We start from the raw sequence: 27061 nt of genomic DNA on the forward strand, positions 1-27061 counted from the left end.
CATAATATTTCAGATCCATCACAATAGGTACTAATTAGTAAGTTAAGTTAAGTTCCGCAATATTAATTATAATGTTAACAAGGTTTTGTGATTTTCTTTTATCGAGTCAACTTTTACACGTTAATGGGGTATATATTGGGTCGCATAATAATTGATTGTCCTAATCTAATATAATGTTACGCATAAAACTCATTTCACATAATTGTTATTGTACTGAAACTATTAACATTTCTGAAAGTTTTTAAAAGAAATCTAACCTAACCTACCCTGTTCTATACAACCTATGCAAAATATTTTCGAAAATACTTTCTGTTTCAGCTGAAAAAAATGCGAAAAGAGTTATGCGTAACATATTACATTATGACAATAAATTATTATGCGACGAGATAGGATCCCCTTTAAGGTTTTCGTTAGAAACCGTTTCCGATTAAAATATGTAAAAATTCAATATAAAAACCTTAACATTGGGTAATTTTTCTATATCTTATGTCTCAAGCGCTATTATACATCTCACACACTATTACAGTGCAAGCCATCAGATATGATATGATATTTAGGGTAATATAAAATCAAGATCAGATATTTTAAACTCCAATACTGCTCCAGCTAAATCTTTTTCCACGTTATTTATTAAGATAACCGTTTGTTTGCCACAGCGCTGCTTTATTCCTGTTACGCTCGAAGCTAATTCTGTTTCTCTTTGCAGGTACGTGCTCTAGGGCCGAAACAGCGGGATTATACAACAGGTACAATTTACTTGCATTTTTATTTATAAGGCTAAATAAGGCACGCTCCGCAATTAAAAGCTGGTGTTAACCAACTTGGAAAGGAAGGTCAGTTATATATTTAAATTTATATTTTTTGCTTATTATACGCTTACTTAATGACATTTAGTTATTAAGTATACCTACTTAAAAATCAGAATTGAACGCATAGATGTCAACATTGACTTTTAACTTGAGGCTTATATACCTACTTAAAATATATAAGCCTCAAGTGATGATCTATGAACAAAACTAAACACTTTCTCTAAGCATAATACAAATAAAAACCGGCCAAGTGCGAGTCAGACTCGCGCACGGAGGGTTCCGCACCATCAACAAAAAATAGAGCAAAAAAAATCGTGTTTGTTGTATGGGAGCCCCCCTTAAATATTTATTTTATTTTATTTTTAGTATTTGTTGTTATAGCGGCAACAGAGAGAGCGGAACTATCGCGGTTCATGAGATACAGCCTGATGACAGACGGACGGACGGACGGGCGGACGGACGGACGGACAGCGAAGTCTTAGTAATAGGGTCCCGTTTTTTACCCCAAAAAGACATTGAAGTCCCGATTTTCCCCCCTTAGGTATACATTTTTGTAACAGCATGTTTACCCACATAATACCGCGAATCACCTCTCACGTGCAATCCGTGTTACCCCCTCCATTGGACCGGCAATTAATCTTCGGAAGGGGGGGGGGGGTGATGTGTCAGAACCACGTACCATGCGAGTGGAAACTAGAGGTATTAGTTTTTGTGATCGTTAAATGGGAATTTGAACGGCGTTTGTAATCGATATTGGTTGTTTGATTTAATTTTGATGGATAATTTGTAAGTGATATGTCATGGCATTATTGTTAGAAATCATTTGAATGTTATCTTATCTTATCTTATACCTTTAAACAAGCAATTCTTGTTTATTTATTTATAACTCTAACTCTAACGATTTGGATGAAATTTGCTATATGGGGGTTTTCGGGGGAGAACAATCAATCTAGGTAGGTTTTATCTCTGGGAAAACGCTAATTTTTGAGTTTTTGTATGTTTTCCGAGCATAGCTCGGTCTCCCAGATTGACAAAATGTATACGTATCCCATTATGACATAGCAATTGACATGAAAATTTAGCGTAGTCGGAATTTATAATAAAGCAATGAAATACTGATGATGAGGCAACCTGACAGTTTGCCGTATTCGAACTTCAAGATATTCACAAGAGACGACACGTACTAGATCAATTCTAGATACGTTAAAGTTTAGATTTCAACTAATTCTCTTTTGCAGCGCAATTTGGGTAACAAATGTCACTTTTACGTTAGATAGAGTTAGATATCTATTAGATGTGAATAATAATCATTTATTTACAAACAAGATATATACAGCGTATTACTAAAAGAAATTAAAAACTAGCTTAAATCTAAAATAGGCCCTTGAGGCATTGTACCAAGGATGCTGGCGACATTTCCTCGCTGTATCGCAATGCTGATACGTTGTGCGAGGTAGCCGCCAGCTCTTCGGTCACCAGTGACGTCAACCAGACGTTTCGCGATTTCTCCGAACAACTTATGCGCGCTGGGACCCCATGGACCTAGAGTTTCAACTCCAAATAGTACAAAATGGTACTCTCTACCGAGGCTCTTATATTTGTTACGTTTTAAAATTGATGTGAATTGGATCTCTAAGCCATATCTTGTAGAAATCGTTCAAGAGTATCTCCAGAATCGAGCAAATGTCAAATTTGACAGGTTAGATCTTAAACATATCGTTATCGTATCTTGGTGATGTCTAAAAAGTATCTAACAGATGTCTATTTGAAAATCCGAATCGGGCCCAGTGTTGTTATGTATTTCTGTTGTCGCTATAACAACACATCCTAAAAAATACGGAACCCTCGGTAGGAGAGTTCGACTCGCACTTGTCCGGTTTTTTTAAATTTACTATACCATCAAACAAGATCAAAAGTTGATCACGGTAGCTTTGTCTAAGCTTTCTTCTCTCCAATACTCTCTTTTGTAAATACTCAAGCGTAAATCCCATATTCCTGACACGGGTCTCCAAAAACCTTTGACATGCAATTACAGACTCACACCCTTCAGAGCCTTACTCATGTTGCTTTAGTTACAAACCTTATTATCAAGGAAATAGGGTTTAAAGTAAAATATCTAGTGGGTGGGCGCTCATCCGACTGAGCTGTTATCGGATGACGTAGTAATTACAAAACTTTAGTGTTATATGGGATTTCAAGTTAGATTCTTTTTGTTAAAACTTCTTGAGTTCCTGGTTGAGTGTACTTTATAAAGGACATAGGGATAATGAGTTTATTTTGTTTCTTTTAAAGCAATTACCTGACCAGCCAGAATTACTTGCGTTCTTGAGCGCGACTTTATACCTACATTTAGCGCGTTTCTAAGTATGGAGTCAAGTCATGCTAGCCTGCTAAGTTTAGCCCTTAATCAAACGGAACACTTTTTATGAGATTTTTGAAAACTAAGAATGGTTTTTAGGTAATTTGGGTGCGTAGATTACGAAAAAATATATAAAAATAATTTAAGTGGGGGGGAAAGGGGGGTTTTGCGGTGGGAAATAATTTCCCGTTATCCGTTACGGAATGGCAAAATTTTGAATGAAGTGGGAAATAGTTTCCCATTGACCGATACGGTTACGTACTTTTTACTAGTTAGTAGCTTCCCCCGGCTTTGCTTGGAATTCAAGTATGATATTTAGTAACAGTAAAAAAAAACATGCAGGCCTAAAATGAAAGATTGTTATTATCTATTTATTATCTTATTACAAGAAGTTGGGAATAAAAATGAAAGATTATTATTCCATGTCTCTTTACTAGAAATAAATAAAAAGAAAATCAAAGAAATAAATAAAAGAAAAAAGAAGGCACAGCTAGATTTGTGTGTGTAACAGATAAACGGGTATATATTTTTATATATGGAAACAAATTGAAATTTAGGTGGAGAACAAACACTGGGACATAATTTCCCACTTGATAAAACTTACCATTTTTTTGTAAAACGGAACAAACAATGGGAAATTATTTCCCACTTACTAAAACCATAAAATCTTGGCCAAATCATATCGTTATCACAATTCTTTTCAAGGAAAACACAGGGAAAATAAGTCTAGTTTATGATAGTATTCAGTGTATGCGCTTACCAGATTTTTTTTCGCACTTAACCTCAAAACACTAAAAAAACTGTTGTTATTGCAAAAAACACACAACAACTGTGACATTGACTTTGACGTATGGTCACAAATGGCGGCCAGTAGAAAAGTGTTGTCATTATTCAAATTTAAAATGTTACTAAGATTTTAAATCTATTGGTTGGTATCGCTGAGTGCTGCCATTAAAAAGATAAAGAATATTTCGTAAATTAGAATGAAGTGGGAAATAATTTCCCGGTATTTGATTAACCCTTCATTTCCCAGGACCTCTCAAATCCATACAATTCCGACTCATATTGGAGCCACTGGGAACTGAGAGGTTAAGGGTTAGAATTGGCCTGTTTCGCTTTACCCTTGTAGTCGATAAAACCCAGCTCAAACTTTGAAAATAAACTCCCCAATCTCTGTGTTACCTGTCATCTTACTCAGTGAACTTTACATAGTAGAATATATTATGTAATAGTACTATATACAGGGTGCTTCCTGTAACAGGAGCAATAAATTAAACTGTAGGCTGTACTCCTCAAACTGACCAACATTTGTTCAGCAACTTTTAAAAATTATGAATCCTTTAGACTTCCTCTTTTTCATACAAAATAAATATTGCCTTCAATGTACGCTGACATCAGTGTGTTTGACGTTGCTTGTCACGCTTTAAACATAACAAAATTTGCAATACATTGCGTCTTAGAATAAACTTTAAAGTGTAATAAAAATCAAAACCTGAGTTATTTTCGAAAGTTGCTGAACAAATGTTGGTCAGTTTGAGGAGTACAGCCTACAGTTTAATTTATTGCTCCTGTTACAGGAAGCACTCTGTATAGTACATTGCCAAACTAGTGTAAGGCATCGGTTGCTGGCAAGTCGCCAACCGATAAGGCTGGAACATACTTAGATCAACTCACACAGACTCCGTATAAGTTGTAAGTAAACTGTAACAGAGATAAAAGTAGGTATACATACCGAATGAATGAAAAAAAAGGTAAGTGTACTTGTGGACGGCGCACCGTTTTGATACGTTTATTTTATACTTTTATTGTAATTTTGAATTTCTTTGTTTTTATATGATTTGATGTTCTTTTTGATATACTATTTTTGTCAGTCTTCTTAGGTTTCATGTAATAAACACATACTAAAAAATTAAATAATCTGTGTACGGGCTAAAGTTGGGTCATGTTTTTAGGGTTCCGTACCCAAAGGGTAAAAACGGGACCCTATTACTAAGACTCCGCTGTCCGTCCGTCCGTCCGTCCGTCCGTCCGTCCGTCCGTCCGTCCGTCCGTCCGTCCGTCCGTCTGTCACCAGGCTGTATCTCACGAACCGTGATAGCTAGACAGTTGAAATTTTCACAGATGATGTATTTCTGTTGCCGCTATAACAACAAATACTAAAAACAGAATAAAATAAAGATTTAAGTGGGGCTCCCATACAACAAACGTGATTTTTGACCAAAGTTAAACAACGTCGGGCGGGGTCAGTACTTGGATGGGTGACCGTTTTTTGCTTTTTTTTTGTTTTTTTGTTGATGGTGCGGAACCCTCCGTGCGCGAGTCCGACTCGCACTTGGCCGGTTTTTTAAGCAGGTCTTCCGAGAATATTGAGCCAGTGTTGATACTGTGTTCATGTTTAAAACACTACTTTAATACCTACATGATTTTCTTGACTTAATTCTTCGTCCCAATGGGCTATAAGAAGTACATTTGGTTTTCATAGGTATTATTCGGGTCTCTATTGTTTCCCAAAAAGTTTTAAGTCATAATATATATTATTGTTTGTCCGCATTTCCGTTAGTCATACTCATAATTTATTTGGTTCAGAAACACGTCACTTTTCAGGATTGCCTTAAAACAAACCTAACCTAACCTATTAACCTATCTATAGGATAACCTTACTAAAATCCTGAAAAGTTGACGGTTTCAGATTTAGGACTAATGATAATAGGAAAAAACCAGACATTATGACTTAAAACTTTATGGGAAACAAAGGGACCCCATTACATATTCTAGAGCCTATATGTTACTAGTTAACGTGTACCATTTTAATTAGGTACCTAGTCTTTTATGTAAAATTTAGTTACAGTTATTAATAAAATGTTGCTTTGCCTTAAAATTAAATTAAATCATAATGTACTTTTAATTTACAAGCATAATAAATATAAAATTTTACACTTATACTAAATTGTAGCCATATAAAACCAGCGTGTCATTAGAGGTGCTTTGTGAAGGAACTTTCGTAATTATTCCGATTATGACTCGTAAATTGTAATTTAAGTCTTATTTGTTTGCAAAAAGGTAGAATATAATGATAACTTAGTTAAGGAGTTTGTTAAATGAGCCAGCACTTCCTTCCTGGTTAACCAAAACTTTGAGAAAGCAAATAAGTAACATTTTATTTTATTCAAATACACTTTATTTTTATTTGTTTTTAATGCCGAATATTATTAGGACTTTAAACTAATTTTACGGTTAAAACTCACGCGTTTTTAGTCACTCGCGCGACATATCTTGGCGGCCAAAGCGCTCACAAATATCTGAACACGCCTGTATTGCCAGGCCGTTAGACGGCGTCTTCAGATATTGTGAACACTTTGGCCGCTCCGATATATTTGATGGCGATATTGGCGACGGAACATAGTACGCGATGGACGCGCGGCCGTCGTGAACACGGCTAGCACTGTTAGTGCTTGAGAAAGGATACCTAGGCTCTCAGAAACATGTCGCGCGAGTGACTAATAACACGAGAGTTTAAACCGTAAAGTTGATGATGATGATGACGATGATCCTTTCGGCCGATTTCGGCCATGGCGACCACTTCGACTCCTAGTTTGCTCTGCGCTCGTTGCGCCCGAAGATGGCTGACGTAGCCGATCTTCGAGGTGAACCCCCGCGCACATTGATACCAGTTTAAAATGTTAGTAGGTATCATCACGACAGTTTAAATTCGAATATTAGGGTCTCGTAGACAAAAAATGTTTACATACGGGATTGCATTATTATGAAATTAAATTAATGTGCATCTGTCTGTCTGTTACCTCTTCACGCTTAAACCGCTGAACCGATTTAATTGAAATTTTGAAATGGCTTTTTTTGCGTCGGGGCTAAGTATCAGGATCGGTAAATTGTACAACGGGACTTAATCGCAGCAATACAACACAACAACAACAATTACAACAATACAATTTAAGAATGTGTAAAAATCGTGAAAGTTTAAATGAGTGTTATCGGGATCGGTCTCCAAAACCTCTAGTGTAAATTTCATTCGATAGCATAACGAGCGTTCGCGTTTGCGTTAAGCCTATTTTTGTATGGGATTTTAAACAACGCGCCAAGCGGGATGTTTTGGAAACTCAAAATCCCATACAAAATGACACTAAACGTAAACGCGTACGCCACGTCACGCTATCGAATGAAATTTACGCTAGGGGTACTGTTGAGTTACGGTATTTTAAAACTTTTTAATATTTAACGTCATCCTCAAAGGCTAACGTCGTAAATAAGATGAATTTTCCGTCGGGAAACCGTCGACAACCCCAGGGACTGCGCGGGAATATCAATTTCAGTTAATTAATATTGATAATTTTACTTTGAAACTCGGAAAATATTTAGAAAAGTCAAGAATCTTTTGAAAGGAATTTTAATACTTCTTTAATTTACCTAGGTAAGACTTTATTTAATATACAGGGTGCTTCCTGTAACAGGAGCAATAAATTAAACTAAAGGCTGTACTCGGCAAACTGACCAACATTTGATCAGCAACTTTTAAAAAATATGAATCCTTTAGACTTCCTCTTTTTCATACAAAATAAATATTGCATTCAATGTACGCTGACATCAGTGTAATTGACGTTTCTTGTCACGCTTTAAACATAACAAAATTTGCAATACATTGCGACTTAGAATAAACTTTAAAGTGTAATAAAAATCAAAACATGAGTTATTTTCAAAAGTTGCTGAACAAATGTTGGTCAGTTTGAGGAGTACAGCCTACAGTTTAATTTATTGCTCCTGTTACAGGAAATACCCTGTATATTATAAATGCTTAATTTGTAAATTATGTTTTAAGGCAGTATTTATTTAATGGTTCTTCTAAGTACACATTTTTTTCTCGATTTGGGAAGTTTTATGATAATTCTACTCAGAATCAGGAGCACTTTCTATCCTGGGAAAAAAGGGTCCTGAAATTTCTATACCTTTTCTTACCTTTTTTCTATGGTAAGGGAATGGAAAAAAAAACCTGTGATACTGTTTAATTAATCGTAAAAATCCATCAATTAAAAAAATCTACAGTTTTAAATAAAATGGCTCATATCATGTTCAATATTTAACGAATCACACAATCGAATATCAAAAATATTTTCATCAAGCAGATTTCTATGTCATAACATCATTAACTCTATTTTCTTCAAGATTCAACATTTATTCAGCAAATAGACCACAAGGGCACTTTTACATGTCAACATGAAATTTACATACAGCAATCCATACTAATATTATAAATGCGAAAGTGTGTCTGTCTGTTACCTCTTCACGCTTAAACCGCTGAACCGATTTAGTTGGAATTTGGTATGGAGATATTTTGAGTCCCGGAGAAGAACAGAAGGTAGGTTCTATCCCAGAAATCACCCTTTAAGGGGGTGAAAAGTGGTGGAAGTTTTTATGGGGAATCGTTAAAAAGCAGAATGGGTAAAAATAAGCTACCCAAATTACTAACTCCACGCAGACGAAGTCGCGGGCAAAAGCTAGTTATAAAAAAATCAACAACGGTTGCACTCCGGGAGTGCCGATAGAAGTGAAAACTCACCTCACTATGTTACCGACGCCCGGTAACACGATACATACGTTTAGCGGAGGTATTCTATTTATTTATTATATATTATTATCATTCTCAAATAAGATCACACTTTTTAGGGTTCCGTAGCCAAATGGCAAAAAACGGAACCCTTATAGATTCGTCATGTCTGTCTGTCTGTCCGTCTGTCTGTCCGTCCGTATGTCACAGCCACTTTTCTCCGAAACTATAAGAACTATACTGTTGAAACTTGGTAAGTAGATGTATTCTGTGAACCGCATTAAGATTTTCACACAAAATTAGAAAAAAACAATAGTACATTTTTGGGGTTCCCCATACTTCGAACTGAAACTCAAAATTTTTTTTTTCATCAAACCCATACGTGTGGGGTATCTATGGATAGGTCTTCAAAAATGATACTGAGGTTTCTAATATCATTTTTTTTCTAAACTGAATAGTTTGCGCGAGAGACACTTCCAAAGTGGTAAAATGTGTGTCCCCCCCCCCCTGTAACTTCTAAAATAAGAGAATGATAAAACTAAAAAAAATATATGATGTACATTACCATGTAAACTTCCACCGAAAATTGGTTTGAACGAGATCTAGTAAGTAGTTTTTTTTTATACGTCTTAAATCGCCTAAATACGGAACCCTTCATGGCCGAGTCCGACTCGCACTTGGCCGCTTTTCATTGACATGTTTATTTACATACTGCCATGACAACGTCAAATTATTTGAACATAGGTAAAGAGTCTTGAAAAGGAGTCCGCAACATAAATGTCAAATTGAGAACATTGAGTTTTTCTTTATTGATTTAAATGCCATTTAAATTACGGGGCTTACGTTCACGTGATCGCCTTACGCCCATTACGGTCACGTGATCGCCTTACGCTGTCTCGAGTTTATCATTTTTCCCCACCTCAAAAAGTGCCCAGCGCCGCTAAAGAAGTTTTCACTTCAATAAATCTAACTGCAAATATCACATCTCATTTTCCTTACGCCCTGAATGAGTTGTTTATAGGATTAAAAATCCCTACAAATGTCAAGAAGGCCTAACGAATGAATGTTATTGTCATTGCCCGTGTCTTTATAACGAAAGAATTACTTTTTCCTTCAAAACTCTGCATTCCTTTCATTTACGTGAAAGCTGGTTACAAGAACTTAATAAACTCTATGCAAACGGAGATCTCACTTATGCTGGTTTTTTGAATATTTCGTTTTACCTGCGTTTGTTAAAATTTGAATAGCATTTAAGGAATGAGGAATTTTACGCAGAAAAATGTTTTGCGGACAAGAGATTATGTTTTATGAAGGTGATATTTTTAGAAATGGTTTTTAAGTGAGTAAGATTGCGAGCAATCGGGCTTAGTTATTGACGTTTGTTAAAATTAAATGAGATACTGTAGAAATTGAAAATCTGTTGATGATTCTGAGATTATTGGTTTTGTATAGTATATTAAATCCCGCGAACGTGTCATTGTACTTAAATGTTAAAAAGGATGACTCACGCTAGACCGGGCTGCGGCCGGGCCGGAGCTTCCAGCACTTCATTATCTATGGAAAGCAACACGTGATCACTGATCAGACATCATAGAAAATTACATGTCGGATGCCTCGGCCCCGGCCCGGCCCGGTGTAGCGTGAGTCGTCCTTTATTTAAAACAAAACGAAGATTTTTTTGTGACACGTTCAGCCATATTCGAACTTTAAGATACGTCAAATATTAGATATAGAGACGATATGGATCGGATATATACATCAGTGTCAAACAAATGTCAAAAGTGACGTTTTTGTTTGAAGAACCTTTTTTGGCATTCATAAGTGAAACTTTAATTACTTTCGGTTCAGTTTTACAATTCAACTCTATTGACAGGTATTAAATTAACCTTTTCGACGCCGTGTCAAACACGAAAGCTGTCAGACGCCACGTCACCGAAGTGTCAAAACTGAAATTGAACTTTATGCATATGCACGTAGGTCTATGTTGCTCTGTGGTCTGTGACCGATTAATCCGTCTTTGGACCTGCGGTGCGTATATATCGGTCATTGGCGTCCAAAAGGTTCAAGTTCAAATTTAAGATATGACAGCACCAATTGTCGCCATTGTTATCTGTCTCGCTCCGGGCGTGATTCAGTTAGCCCGAGACAATCCAATCGCGCTCCAATCACGGCCGGAATCGAACCCGCGCCCGCTGATTGAATGTAGCTTCGTAGCACTAGCTATATAGCAACGTAGAGGAGCTTCGGCATAGAGGGACTACGGCGTAGCAAAGCTTGACTGATCATAGCGTAGCGTTGAAACTGAATTATGATATTTACACTAGGGTCTCTAATTTATCTATTTATACAGTCGCTATCAGATATATCGGAGCGGCCAAGGTGCTCACAAACATCTGAGCACGCCTCTATTGTCAATGCGTTAGAGTGCTTGTTCAGATATTGTGAACACCTTGGCCGCTGCGATATATCTGATGGCGACTGTACACAACAAGGTCTAAACTAGACACGTGGATAATCAAGCACTACGTGGTTTAAGCGTGACCACAATCACTGGTTACTCTGGTTAGGTAACCCTGGACCGTCTCCGTCATAGATCATTTACCAATTAGATGGCATTGCACAAAGTTCGAACTGAAGTGTAGCTGACGTAAATATTACGTCATTTTGCACATGACATGTTAATAAAATAACAGATCAATTCGAGTTTTAGTTATTCAGCCTGTAAGGATTAAGAAACTTGTTACCGTAAGGTACGATCATTTAATAAATATGTGATTTAGTTTATAGTTCGCTAAATGCATGCTTCTCTTAAAGCTTGTACTTATGGAGCGAAACATGTGCAGTTTTCGACTTTAAATACGTTAGTGACCTGTTTTAATTCATTTATTACATATGTGTCTTAGAAAGTTTTAAACTTTGATAGGCTAAAATCAGAATACCAATCCTCTTAAACTCTTCACAATACAGTGCGGAGTCTGCGTCAGCTAATCTACGGCATTCGTAAACTGCACAATTGCACACGTTGCATCACGTAATGGTGTCACGTTTCGCCGCCGTCACGAATTGTCCCCGGCGTCACCAATTGTCCCGGCAACACGATTGTCCCCGGGATCACGTGCAGCGTACTGGAGTCCTTGATGCATTTGTAGATGTTTATTGGGGTAATAATCTCTAACAATATTGAGATGCGAGACCAAGAACTTAAACTTAGTTGCAGTACTTAAGGTCAACCGAGGTAAATGCGTCACTTGAGGTAAATGCGTCTTTTAAAGATTTCTTCTAAACGGAACATTTTAGAACTATTGCAACCCTGTCAGTTTGAAGTGTGGTCACTGAACTTTTAATGCAGACGGCTATAATAGTTATAATATGTTGCATTTCGAAGATATCTTCAAATGACGCATTTACCTCGGTTGACCTTAGTAGTGAATACATTCGCATGCAATTTTTTATTATAATTTATTACATAGTGAAACACCCTAGTATTAAGACAGGTGACAAATTAAGTAGATTCGAGTACATGCATAACACAAAGTATATCAAAATAAACGAATATGCTTACTACGTCGGCCATTTTGTCATAAACTAATTAAGTAGCGTGATGAATTCATAATTTCATAACAATTTCATAATCGCGAGTGTTGGCTGCGATAAATCCTCGCCGAGCAAAGCGCGAGACCGCAGCGCAAAGGAGAGTGCAACAGTAGGCTAAAATAAAGACAAAGTACTACTGGTCCTAGTACTAATACTACTAATAATACTACTAATATACTACGGGTTACTACGGGTAAAAAGGTTACCTATGTAAATTACTTTTTGTAAGGAATATTCGGGTAATTATTATGTCTAAAAACGTCAGATAACTCCGAAAAGGGACTTTCGTCTGATTTTTGAAACTATCTGACATAAAAAATCAAATTACCCAAATTAATACATTCTTTATAATAGTAGTGAATTTTCAGATATATTTACATTCCATATATAGAACTTCAAACCTTCAATAAAATATCGTAATTCCATCTTAAAGGCCGGCAACGGACTCACAACCCCTCTGTGTTGCCGGTGTCCATGGGTGACGGTAATTGCTTACAATCAGGCCATTCGTCTGCTCTTTTGCCTTATTTTCGTCCTGCCCACCTAAGTCAGTTTCAGCCATTGAAATTTAAACCAAATTATTTGGAAAATAGAGTTGATTTTCCTTTGGTTCGCGTTTTATCTAAAAAAAAAGAATTTTCAATGTAACTTCAACCTATTCAGCCTTTTTATTCAGAACTTGCTAAAAATGGAATAATGTCCTTTAAAAATCACATTGGGCAGGACGAGTTTATATCATGAAACGAACAAACACACAAAGTTTTAACAAACGGAATCTCTATAAGTACTTGTAGCGTTTTTTGTAAGTATATTTATCGAATAAAGTACAAAATCATAGTACATTAATCAGGCCAGCCTGCTGTAGCGACAATACATTGTGTCGTCGGGATAAATTGCCCCGACATAAGATATACGATGTCGTCGAATAAATATGCGTCTCGCAAACATAAGAGGCACCGTCGCTCTATCGGATGTTACAGCATGAAACGCTTTTAGATAAACGTGATGTATTTTGTTAGGATCATTATTCATGAAACTTGACAAACTTTTGTTAAATTTTGTCCCTTTCTTACAAACACAAAATGTCAAAATGAATTGCTAGCAAACTGACTGCGGCGTGGCTGTTGCAATAAAATATAGTATACACTTATAGCATTTGGTTGACCAGCTATAATAGCTGGTCAACGAAATCTTGTCACTAAAAAAAGGCGCGAAATTCAAATTTTCTATGGGACGATATCCCTTCGCGCCTACATTTTTCAAATTTGCCGCCTTTTTCTACTGTCAAGATCTGGTTGACCAAGTATAGTTGGTATCGAACGATATGGCAATTGACCCCGACTCTAGTTTGTCTCTGAATAAAAAAAAACTCTGGATGCGTGAAATGCGTGAAAAAAGGTTTCATTTGCCGCCATTTGACGTTCAGTCAGTTTTAAGTAAAAAATAATTTGTTATTTTTAAAGTAACTATGTATAGCAAAAGTTTCGTGTAAAATGTGCGACAAAGATATTTCGGAGACACCATCTCATATCCGCGAGTTGCCCCAATGTCGGCTGTAATATGAAGTTAGTAAATATATCATAGAAAGTTCATAATATGTGTGTAGATAAAGCAGTGTATGTAACTGTACATAATTAGGCATTATGTAGCAGTCACATAAACTACTATAGTTTTATAATAAACACAAACTCGCTATTTTATGAGTGTCGCTATTGTCTCTTTAAATCCACTACATAAGTTCAAAATTTACGATATTTATCGCGATATTTATACTACATAGTTGGTTTACGTACGACGTTTACGACGCATAAAGCATAAAGCATATCGCGCGTTATGCGCTGCGGGCTCAGCACGGTTCCATTTTTATCGACTATCACTATGCCCGTCACTTTCGCACTTACATATTTGTTAGAACGTGACAGGCATGGTGATAAACGATAAAAATGCGACCGTGCTACTAGGGCTGCAAGTTTACGTTCTCTTTTACAGATTAGGCAAATAATTCAGACTGGCATAGTTACTCAAAATAAAGCAAAAAATCTAGTTTAAGTACTTTAACTTATCATTATCATGAGGACTAATGAATAAAAAAGTTAGTGTCCACATTTTCCTATACAAAAAAGTCAGTTTTGTGTCGGTCCATACAAAATTTAAATGTAAATGCGCTACAAAACTAAAAACTTTTTTGAACTATTTTTTGCTTTTACCTATATGAATGAGACGTCGTGATTCTAAGTAGAAATAAACTAAATATTGTGGGGAATATGTAGTTTTTAGTTATTTATTTTAAGATTAGTTTTAGTTATTTTTAGATTTAGTATTTAAGTTTTATAGGTTAACTTTGTTGTATATTTACTGAAAATAAATTAATTTACGAGTACCTATGTTGTGGGTTTTACGAAAAAAATAAGTGGTAGGTAGCATTTTTTATATGTTCCATACAGATTAACAGTCTTTGTTCTTACCTGTCTCTGGTTTCGTTAAACGAAAAACTATAACGTTGAACATTACGGCCGTATGTAAAGGGGTACAATGGGGGTGATGTTTTGAAAAGGGTCAGCGGGTGGATTTCTGACAGTGTCAAGTTTCACCCAACCGTTGTTCTGACTTTGTGCCTTCGAAGCTTTAGGTTATAATATTATGTCTAAATGTTACGTTTAAAATATATAATATTAATATTAAACTAAAAACTCATTTATTGCACAATAAGTGTTATAAAATGAATATAAAACTAGAATTAAATACAACTAATACTAATTACTGAATGAGTTTTTAGTTTAAAAGACAATAAAAGTGACTCTTGCTCACTAAAACCTTTCTATATTAATATTTGTAAGTTCAAACATATCAAAAACGTATCTGACACATACACAAAGGTGGGGTCCCTTTATTTCCCATAAAGTTGTAAGTCATAATGTATTGCTTGTCATATTATAGTCATAAAACTGAAACCGTTAACTTTTCAAATTTTCGTCAGGTTATCCTATAGATAGGTAAGGTTAGGTTTGTTTTATGGTAATCCTGAAAAGTAACGGCAACCACTAACCGCAAGTAGTAAATGTATGAACTCACAATAAACACTAAGCAATGTGTAAACAGGCAGCGTAGCCAACATGCCAATCGCTTACGCTCCGTAGCGATCGAAACGCAATTGTCACTGTCGCACTAATATGGAAGAGTGAGAGCCACAAAGCGTTTCGTTGTCGAAGCGATAGCGATTTTCATCTTGTCTAGGTCGACAGGGCTCCAATGTGAAGGCCAGCCACACTTTCCAGCGTATTACCTACATATGTATGTAGGTATGTATGTACATATAATCACGCCTATTTCCCGGAGGACCACGGATTTCCATTTGCTACGATCCTGACATACCTCTTTCGCTTCCGTTACTTTCATAACATTCCAGTGTATTGGCCTTAGTCCGTACCATGAGTCACTGACAGTGTCAAAACTGACATATACGCTATCGAGAACGTAATTTACATTCTTAACATCTCGTTCGCACTAATATGCGAGTACGAGCGAGATGTAGGTATAGAAAGTAAATTACGTTCTCGATGGCGTTTATGTCAGTGCCAAACTGATGGTAGCCGTACTAATATATAAGAAAACGTTTTATTTTTTGGACAAAATAGGTATTCAACTCACAGGCAATGCGCCAAAAGCCACGTTAAATTATTTTATAACCCACAGAAAAAGAAATCCAAAGGAGCAAAGAGAAATCCAATGTCCCTAACTTTCAAACACAAATCTCGAAAACCAATCTGCGTTAGGAAATAACATCCAATATTCGAATAGCGAGTTCCCATTCTAGCGCTACACCGCGACATAGGAATGAGCGAGACAACGATAAATTTCCATAGCCATTACCATTTACAGTTTCGTTTTAAACTGTCATTTGGCGTTTAAAAGGCAGTTAGTCTGAATTGTCCTCACTTTTGAAAATCGATTCGTAGTTAAGCCATATTGTACCTGAACCCCTAGTGTAAATTTCATTCGATAGCGTGACGTGCGTTCGCGTTTGCGTTATGTCTATTTTTGTGTGGGATATTTAGAAATGAGTCTTTAAGACCTAAAAGTTCTTTACCAAATAACAATTAAAGTCCTTCAAAAAGTACAAATCTCACCAAAAGCGGTAAAAACGTGGAAAGACATCTGTCTTGGGTAAAGTCTAATTTCCTGATGCCCCATTGTCGAGCGATATTAAAAGCGGCCAGGCATGAAATGACACAATATTTGAATACCTACTATTCCAAATATTTTATTAAATAAAAAAGGTAAAGAGCTTTTGAAGCGGTGAAACAAGCCAGAAATTTTTAATGTGATGTTTCTTTAAATTTATTTCATAAAATCTTAATCATTTAACATAATTTTGATTTTAATACTTGTCATCCTACGCTACGTTTGCCGATACGCGGTCTCCACTCGAGAACTCACCTACCCTAAGGGGGCCCACTGATTAACAGTCCGCCAGACGATATCGGCCTGTCAGTTGTTCGTAGCATTTTTTGTTCTAACTGACAGGCTGATATCGTCCGGCGGACTGTTAATCAGTGGGCCCCTTAACAACTGTTATCGGTTCTGTATCAGAGTTGCCGCAAATCGTGCTCAACGGCGTGCAATAGAAGAGGCCTATGTCCAGCAGTGGACGAGCGTAGGCTGATGATGATGATGATACTTGTCATTAGTGTCATTACTAAAACTATTTTACTAAATTAAATTAATTAGTTGATATCTATATTAACGAAGCTTTAATGTTTTCAAGTCTGTTAATTAAATGTTTGTAGTGTCTTCTGAATGAATTCTAATGAATTTTAAATTGCCACCATTATTCACTTAGGGCTAACGTAATTTTTTTATATTAAATCCGTAATTCCAGGTTACTTTAGCCATTTCGGCATTACATATCCCGGCCATAATTAATCTGATTATCATTTAAGCTTAAAAAAACGCTGCAGTGATTAAAACCGAAATCCTAAAAACCTAACGGCGTGATAAAATTCCCGAGCGGCGTGATAAAATTCCCGAGCGCCATATTTAAAACTAGCTCGTTAGATAAAGTGACGTCAGAAGACGGGGCGAAATTAAAAAATCTCCCCCGCGCGGAATCACAGACAAGACATCCTCTAGACTGAGCATAGTAGCGCTACCCCCTCTGCCACAAATATACGGTAGTTTTACTTCATTTTCGAGTCAAAGTGTCTTTAGTTGTGTGACGTCCGTGTCTTTGAACGGACCAATCACGGCACGGGACTCGCTCACCTCGTCCCCGCACCCCAGTATTTTTGGCAGCATCGGTTTCATTAAATAATTGCTCTAAACTCCGTCTAGAGGATTCCTAGTCTATGTTCGCGATGAATAGAGACACGGAGTAGGGAGGGGACACGGTGAAACAGAAAATGATATGGGAATAATGCAGAAATATTATCCTTTTGACTGGATATCAAAATTTGATAGTTTGGCCAATTCGAACATGTAACGTAAAATGGGGAGAGAAGGGATGAAAGGGGGTGAGATGGAATTTTAAGGCTACTGCTACAAAAATAATGTATTCATATTTTAAAATGGAGCTATAGTAATACTCATAATAATAAAAAATCGATCCAACAATCTACCAAAATCACCTTTGTATGAAAACCCAACTCACCCCAAATACGAGGGACTACGGGGTGAGGTGGGTTTTCCTGTTTATCGTCAAAGTTATGAAATGGAACTACCCAAAATAAAATAAAAACTAAAATACAAACGTCCGGAACACTTATTATATACACCATTCAGTTTGCATATGTAAAAATAAAATGTTATCGAGGTTTTAATGTCAGTTTTGACCCTACTCACCCCATTTTACGGTACTGACTTCAATGATAGCCTGATATGATTCCAATATCATTCTAATATCGATCGGTTAGATGTCATTGCAAGTTCAAATTTGCCTGTAAATTTAATGAACACTATCATAAGCTTTTGAGATGACAACGACGGTTTCACTCACTTAGATTTTTAGTCGCTATCGGCGACATGTTTCGGGCCCTTCGGGGGTCCTTCCTCAGGCTCGAGTGCTCGCGGCGGCTGCACTTCGTGCACTGTGTGAACACTGTCATGTTAATAGTTTAAACTTGATTGGAGCTTAAGTACTACGTATAGGACGTCTGTCATAAGAAGTATAAACAAAAAAACAGTCTGTCCTTTTCATGGAACAATTATGTCGTCTACTTTAATGAGAAATATGCTCAAAAAATATTCCTTAACTATAAGGTTAATTTAGTTTCCGAATAAACGACTATTAAGTAGTAAAGTTACGTGTTTTAATACCAATTGTAGTAGGCGCAGTGCACCAGTCACTTCACAACTAGTATTTCATAAAAATCGAAACCAATTTTCACTAGTTCTTGAATATTGTACCTACGCTCTGACCGCGTACCGCTTTAATGTTGCCAGCTTCGGGGAAATTGGAATTAAACTGAGATTAAATCGTTACGCTGAGGCGCTTTGTGTAGTTCGGTCTGGTAACACTGGAATTCTACTTTTGTGTGATATTAAAAAGAAATTTGTTCTACACTTGAGAGATTAAATTTTAATCGTTTAAAATAGTTTAAATGTTTGATGATTATATATTTTTATTATGATGTGATGCTATATCTAGGAGAATTTTCTTTCGTACATCAAAGCGCTTACGACCTACTTACTTATTCTAAAACGAAAAATGAACATATAAAATCATAAAGTACCTGATAAAATCCTAATCAATGATAAACTACTCGAAAGACAGTTTCCAATAAACCGACTCGAGTTTAAATAGGTCCTAAATACACCCGTCCTACGAAAGGATTATCAACCTTATTGCAATTCGAAGAAGAGTGTAAATTGGAAAATTGAAATGCTTTTATATTAAATTCTGTCTCGTTACGGGTCGCTGAACAAAAATATTAACACCAGTAGTGTTATTGAGAAAAAGTCTATTGAGAGCGGGATATTGAGATCTGCTCGATGTGTTGATAAAATGATTGGAGTGTGTCATTTTTCTTTAATTCTGTTTTTTTTTTGTATGATTCCGGCTAATTTCTTGATTTACTGTCAAATAAAAATAAGTTTGTCAAAGGACTGTCTTGAGTTTCAAAGATAGGTGGCGACTGCAGTTTAAAAATTATGCATACGACATTGTTCTAGGGACCTGCATTTATTGTGACAATCAATTTTTTTTATCAATGAGATACGTCTACAATTAATAACATTTCTTTATTTAAAGAAAAGATGGAAAAATTCATCGCTTCGCCTAAGATTTGAACTTGCGACCTCTAAGGTGTCAAACAAAAGGGAGGAATTAGAAAAATCGCACGCTTCTGATAAGCGACGGTAGCTCAGTTGGTTAAAAGCGACTGGACCGGTGTTCCAAAATGTTACAAGTTCAAATTTTGCCCGAGCCGTGAATTTTCAAAACGTTTCCTTTAGTATCACTACATAGCATAAAACAAAGTCGCTTCCCGCTGTCTGTCTGTCCGTATGCTTAGATATTAAAAACTACGCAACGGATTCTTATGCGGTTTTTTTTATAGATAGAATGATTCAAGAGGAAGGTTTATGTATAATGTATTAACCCGTGCAAAGCCGGGGTGGGTCGCTAGTAAAATATAATAAAACGTTTGCAATAAAAACACAGATAACCTAATTGTCAGTAAACCATCCAACACGCATAAGACAAGTGAAAACGTAGCTTTTCCCGCACGCACACTTAGCAATAATCACCCCAACAAAGACCTCTTGTGCTCAAGGACATTTTTTGCCTTTGTCGTGACGTCACCACAATGGCGCCATTGTGCGAGATAAGAAATGGCGGATTCCGCGTAGAATTACCTTTATGGCTGTGTTTATTAAGATTTTTAGCTTGATTAAGTTGACTAATATTTTTACCTTGCTTGGCCGCTTCTTCGTTAATTAAATTTGAAAAATGACAATGTCAACTAATCAAACAGGTACCTATACCATTTCAGATAGCATCAGACAGAAGGAACAAAGTTTATTTAAAGTGCAATTTTTAGGATGTCATTTAATAAGAAATATTTCTCAATTAACCAATTATCTCCAAGCTTGGGTTCTAAATAAAATATTGAAGAAGAAAGTATCTCCACCCAATTCATCCACCAATCATTTTTTTTGCGAATTTAACATCATAATTTGTAAATAATACAATATATTTTTTGTAGTTTATAATAAATATTTATTAAAGAAAATTTCCGTATAAAAACCTAAAGAGGCAGAGGTTACCAACTCTCGATGTAAACGTTCCATTACTGTCACTTAGCTTTTGTATTCATTCACGTTTTATTTATACATTTCCTTTGTTTCAACTTGTTATTCCTACCCTCAACTGTCCATATTTGCTGTCCTAATTGCGAAAATAACTTGTAAGTACCTACTTGTTTAAATCGGGAGGAACCCGAATAAACATGGACCTGCTTCGTTTGTGTTAATTATTCAGCCCTAAAGAAGTGTTTTCCTGCTGGAGGTCGATTCTAATTTCACATTTTTTGTTTTTAATCTGGGTTTGATATGACTGTGACGATCGTCTTGGTGATTGGCGCGCATCTCACGCACTTTCACTTTATTTCGCATGCACCAATCAGCGTGTGAAATCTTCAAGGTCGTATCAAAATAAGATCAAATCCGTAACAAATCGCAAAATCTGAATCGAACTCCTTAAGGCCTATTAAATTTGGACTTTAAAAATCGCAACTAAGTTTTTATTAACGACTAGTGTCTCTATGACCTCTAAACTTACCGAACCCACATGGCTACTCCAATATTCCTTTCTGCTCACCCGGAGGTCGTATCAAAATGTCGTCGTAACATATTTTTTAATTAGAACTAGGCTCCAAATGTTCCTAATTGTTTCCTTTCGAATTGTTTGCGATTCAGCTAAATGTTACACAAAAAAGACGGTTACTCGGTGGTAATCAGGTTTCGTTGTTATTGTTGTTTTGTGTTGTTATTATTTATAGGTAACAGTTTAATTACCATTAAGTATTATTTTTTTACTTTCATTGCTGTCAATTGCTTTATTTGCTTTGTTATAAGTTTAACGTGTCTGTCTGTGGTATCGTAGCTCCCAAACGGATGAACCGATTTTCGTTTAGTTTTTTTTTTGTGTCATAGATAATTTTATCCCGAGTGTTCTTAGCCATGTTCATCTTATAGTCAGGGAGTTTTTTAAATTTTAAATTTTGGTTTGGTTATTACCTATTACTTTTACACCGGCGACGATTTTTAAATATGTTTTTTTTTCTCTTGACTGTTCCCGTAATGATTTTGCTGAAGCTTGTAAGTTAGAGACTTACAGTTATTTAAAACTTTATTGTTACAGGTATACCCGAAGTTGATGTTTTGAAAACTTTGCAGACGCTTGAATAATACAGGAGGTGAGACAAATGTGTAAACATTTTTGTGTCTGAAACCCCGTTTTAAGTGGTAGCATTAGATGGAGAACTAGGTCCGAGATAATGTATAAAATTGTGATGGCAACGAAATGCCTATTACTAGGTCCGGGCGCCTGGCAGCTGTTATTGGTGGAGGTAAAAGTAGCAATCTATAATATTTTTCAAACTCGAAGGTTAGGATGACACCTGTCATTTCAATACAATTCTGCGAAATTTGGCGTTATTAGGTTAAAGTTCAAAGTTTTTATTGTATATAAGAATCAGGTTATATTGCAGGTCGAAAATACAATTACACATTTGTTATACTGAGAACCTTTTCAGGTGTACATACATTTGCAACATATATATTTATATATTACCTAAATACTACAAATACTTATACTTACTTATATGTATTTACAAATACATACTTACTTACTTACTTATAAATTATATAGAGATGACAGGTCCTCTATATCATATCCTACCCTTTGAGTTTGAAAAACATTATAGTAAAGGAATACTTATTATAGGTAATAATTTACAACATTTGCTATATTTAAAAACAAATCGATCGACGCCTATTCATGAAAACGGGCTAAGTAGTCTGAATGCTACAGCTCATGGGAGCCTGGGGTCCGCTTGGCAACTAATCCCGAGAATTGACGTAGGCGAGTTTTTACGAAAGCGACTGCCATCTGACCTTCCAACCCAGAGGAGAAACTAGGCCTTGTTTCCTACTATAAGTACAGTCTGCCGTCATTAAGTGTGTTTAAAAAAACTGTTTAAGGCAAAAGTTTATTTAGCACATAATTGTATTTGCATCAAGCCAGCAGCGATATCATGGTGGCATTTTTATCACCTGTCATGTAACTTTCGCACTTACATACTTATTAGAACGTGACAGGCATGGTGACAAATAATAAAGCGCCGACCATCTCAGCCCTACGCTAGCTCTTAGTGTAAGGCCTGAGTGGACGCTCTAGTTGGGCGTGCAGCGGGGCGGGGCGTGTGGCGTGCATGTTAAACAAATGCAAGCGTATAGGAGCGGCCTTAGTGCACGCTGCTCAAATTACTTGTGAGCCCGACGCCACGCTGCACGCCACGCTGCACGCCCCGCCGAACGCTCCGCTTCGAGCGTCCACTCAGGCCTTACACTTAGTCTATATAATGGAATCTACTTTGAATGGAACCAGCATTCAAGTTTTAGTACCTAGTTGAAGTTACAAGTTGCAGGCACTTAAAGTAGCTACGTGGAATCTGTTATAGAACATTAACATAATACATACGTAACAGCGTAAACTTAACTAGTAGTTTGTAAGTTATCAACTATAGCATCCCTTTTCCACTAGGTACACTAGTAATGATGTACTGTTGAAAAACAAATAAAAATTTAGTTTAAATTTTTAAAGTCGCAAACTGTTTGGCGAATTAAAATATACTACCTACTTGGCTACACTGTACCCGTACCATGAGTCACACTGACAGTGTCAAAACTGACATATACGGTAACGTCTACTTTCTATATACATCGACTAGCGATAGTGGGTCATCACACACACACACACACACACACACACACACACACACACACACACACACACACACACACACACACACACACATAAAGACTCCATAATTAAAACAAGCAACAACGGTTGCACTCCGGGAGTACCGATAGAAGTGAAAACTCACCTCACTATGTTACCGGCGCCCGGTAACACGATACATACGTTTAGCGGAGGTATTCATATTCATATTCTTATATTTTATTGCGATCATGTTCATTACAGAGGATGGTAGGTATACAAAATTATTTAGTAGGTACATGTACCCCGTTAGGGCATTGCAATAGTCTTAATACTACTTAATGTTAACTATTTACAAATTATACATTATTAAACTTAAGAATTGCAAAACAAATTATAATTATAAACAAAATTAGGTAATACTAATGGTACATACTGCCATGACAACGTCAAATTATTTGAACATAGGTAAAGAGTCTTGAAAAGGAGTCCGCAACATACTTAAATGTCAAATAACATTGAGTTTTTCTTTATTGATTTAAATGCCATCTAAATTATGAGTGGCCACCTTACGCCCCTTACGGTCACGTGATCGCCTTACGCTGTCTCGAGTTTATCATTTTTTCCCTACCTCAAAAAGTGCCCAGCGCCGCTAAAGAAGTTTTCACTTCAAAACAAATGAAACAATCGTTTTATCTATCTATCTAATACCTTTAAACGAGCAATTCTTGTTTATTTATTTATTTATATGTTTATTTCGGGGATCTTGGAAACGGTTCTAACGATTTCGATGAAATTTGCTATATGGGGGTTTTCGGGGCGAAAAATCGATCTAGCTAGGTCTTATCTCTGGAAAAACGCTCATTTTTGAGTTTTGATACGTTTTCCGAGCAAAGCTCCGTCTCCCAGATATTCTTTTCAGACATATGATCTTTGATTTAACAATTTGCTCGTGTGCCGAAATCAGGAGATATTCGGTATATAATTATCTATGGAACATATTACTTAAGTATAGTGTTCTGTTAAAACACCTGGCTATTAATATTTAAAGAATGATGAGGCTCTTTTATCCGATTTAATTTTTCTCATAAATAATACAAGATTTTTTCTCAAAAAACAGGGACATCACTAATCAGTACCCGATACTGGGCTGGGTCTAACCGGAATTCCGGAATCTCAGTCACCAACTCCGGCGATTCCAATTTAAAGTTTACCCCAAGTTCACTAGTTATCGCTAGTTTTGTCGGAACGCCCATGGCACAAAAGTTGTGAAAATTATGCGAAATATAAACTGAATTTGAGGAATTACAATTTGAGATATTTAAGAATTTATGCTAATCAGATTATTGACAGGAAACGGCGCAGGATCGGGAAAAGTAGTGTGCTCTCGTTTCGGAGGCCAAGATCCTCTTTGGGTCGCTGAGCCGTAATAGTTAGTTAGATTATTAGCAAAAAATAACTTTGATAGTCATGTTTCATTTTCAATGTTTTACCTTACCTTACAGAAAACCGCAGCCAAATAACACTAGACCCAACTCATAATATTGTGTTTCTGCCGGCGAGTAAGGTTGCCAGCGGTGGCAGCATGGTTCCATTTTTATCGCCTCTCACTATGCCTGTCACTTTCGCACTTACATACTTGTTAGAACGTGACAGTCATGGTGACAAGTGGTAAAAATGCGACCGCGCTACGGCCGCAGAGCTCAAAGAGGGTGCGGAGTGTTATGGCTCCTCTACACGATGGCCCAGCGCCGGCCACTCCAAGGGACGCATTTATGCGTTAGACGGAGCAAGTGATATTGCTATCTCATTCTACCGCATGGCTGCGTCCCTTGGAGTGGCCGGCGCTGGCCCATCGTGTAGAGGAGCCATTAGGGTCGACAACGCGCATGTAACACCTATAGGACATATGATAGTTTTTATGTCGGAAGTCATCCCTAAACAGGGTGATAAGGGGGGTGGAAATGAGAAAATTAATGAATTGCCTGTTAATTGGTGTAAGCAATTAACCTCTACCCGCCGAGAGACCTATAAAAAGGTCTCCTGTTCCATTCTAATTTGAACTTTGTGTTGACAAGATAAAATTTCATTTTGCTTGGCAAGGTTTGACGTATGGGCGGCTAACGGTTAAGCATAATAGATATTATGCTCAAAATTATTGCCACTAGATTTTATTCAGGCGATATACTTACCTGCTGGAACTAATTCCACGCAGACGAAGTCGTGGCCAAAAGCAGTCATAAATAAAAGACGTCAGATATTTTTTAAACTAACCGACCTTGTCGTTACAACGCTATAACGGGTTTTTCCCCACCGAATATCCGAGGGGATATAGATTGAGGGATTACATGTGTTAGAGGTAGATCGCACAGTGTTAAACGAGTTAAACTTGGTCAGAAGAACAAGGTCACACGAAACTTTATCAGAAGAACAAGGTCACAAGAACGCTACAGGCTGTGTAGCGTTCTTAAATTATTGACCCTATGTTTTTGGAAGACAAGTTTGGAATTTAAATTTTAGGGACGGAATGCGGATAGTGCGAAGTTTTGCGTGACATGCTTTTGATTAACGGCTAATAGCTGCACCAACCACATTTGACAAACTGATCAACGTCAGCCGGCGCGCCTCTGCGCTTTACTATGAAACTTTCCATAAGTAGGTACATAAAAATTTAGCGAACTCTTTAGTAGTTACCCAATCGTTTTCTTTAATTTTAAATTTTCCCTATCGCCTTCAAAACTAGTTATGGAACTATTAAAATGTCTAAACTTCTCAAGAACTAACCGAAAGCTAACGAACAAAGTTGGTCGCTGGCTCCATCGTCTTTCAATTTCGGTCTTAAAATGAAATCAGGTATAGTATAATTTTGATTTAACGATTTTGTAGCACAAGTTATATAACTTGTGCTACAAAATCATTAAATCAAAATTGATCATAGTAGGACCTTACAATATTGTAAGGTCCTATTATGATCAGGTTAATATCTTACATGATATGTAGCTACTTAAATATTTTATGATGTAAGAAAATTTGTAAAATTTCCAGTAAAACATTTTATTTCATAAATACGGGTTTGACTAGTAGTTACGTATGTAATTATGTATGTTAATATTTGTAAGTTGATGTATAAGATGACTTTTGTTTTTAAACATACACATAAAATAGCCTAACCCGAATACAGAACCTCCTCCTTCTATGAAATTGAAGTCGGTTAAAAAATAGTTCAATAAATAAATAAATATTTTATAAATAGTTTTAAAAATATACCAATTAACTTTTATTTTAGTACATCCTCATTGTGTTTACATAAAAATAAAATAAAATAAAAATGTTTTATTGACATAACTACAAAAAAAAATGCATGAGAGAAAACACAAATTTATACTATTTAAAGTAAAATCTGTATGTTCGAGTTCACTGTCTTAAGATTTTGAAATGTAGATAGCGACTGACCAAGGTTAATCTAAAAAATATCCTTTTTAAGTGTGGTGGTCAAAAATTGTGATTTCATACCTCGGTTATGCTGTATATGTCGCAGTCGGATTGTATAATCCGCCGTATTACATTACGGCTAGCCGTTTTACAAAACAGGGGCGTTTTGAAATGCGGCGGTTCGACGATTAGCCGGATTGAATGCGGCTGAATGAAAATCCGCCGGAATGTATTCGGCGCCATACGTTCTTCAACACGGCTAGCCGTAATGTAATACAGCGAGTCATTAGCCGCCGCTTTGACAGTTTTTAGTTCCCATTTTTAACACTCGTGGCGCTGCCTGACATAACAACAACAAACTCTGGGGTGTC

The 27061-nt window shown here is 36.5% G+C and overlaps 1 protein-coding gene across 1 annotated transcript in view; it reads left to right on the forward strand.

Moving 5' to 3' along the window:
• LOC134657431 (protein Skeletor, isoforms B/C) overlaps positions 1 to 22716 on the forward strand; it is a 295070-nt gene extending 272354 nt beyond the window's left edge. The window contains exon 15 of the mRNA XM_063512977.1: positions 22684 to 22716. The gene's annotated coding sequence lies outside the window, so the exon portion shown is untranslated. The remainder of the gene's footprint in view (positions 1 to 22683) is intronic.
• Positions 22717 to 27061: the final 4345 nt, after the last annotated feature.

Source organism: Cydia amplana, chromosome 20 (genome assembly GCF_948474715.1).
Source record: "Cydia amplana chromosome 20, ilCydAmpl1.1, whole genome shotgun sequence".
NCBI classification, from domain to species: domain Eukaryota; kingdom Metazoa; phylum Arthropoda; class Insecta; order Lepidoptera; family Tortricidae; genus Cydia; species Cydia amplana.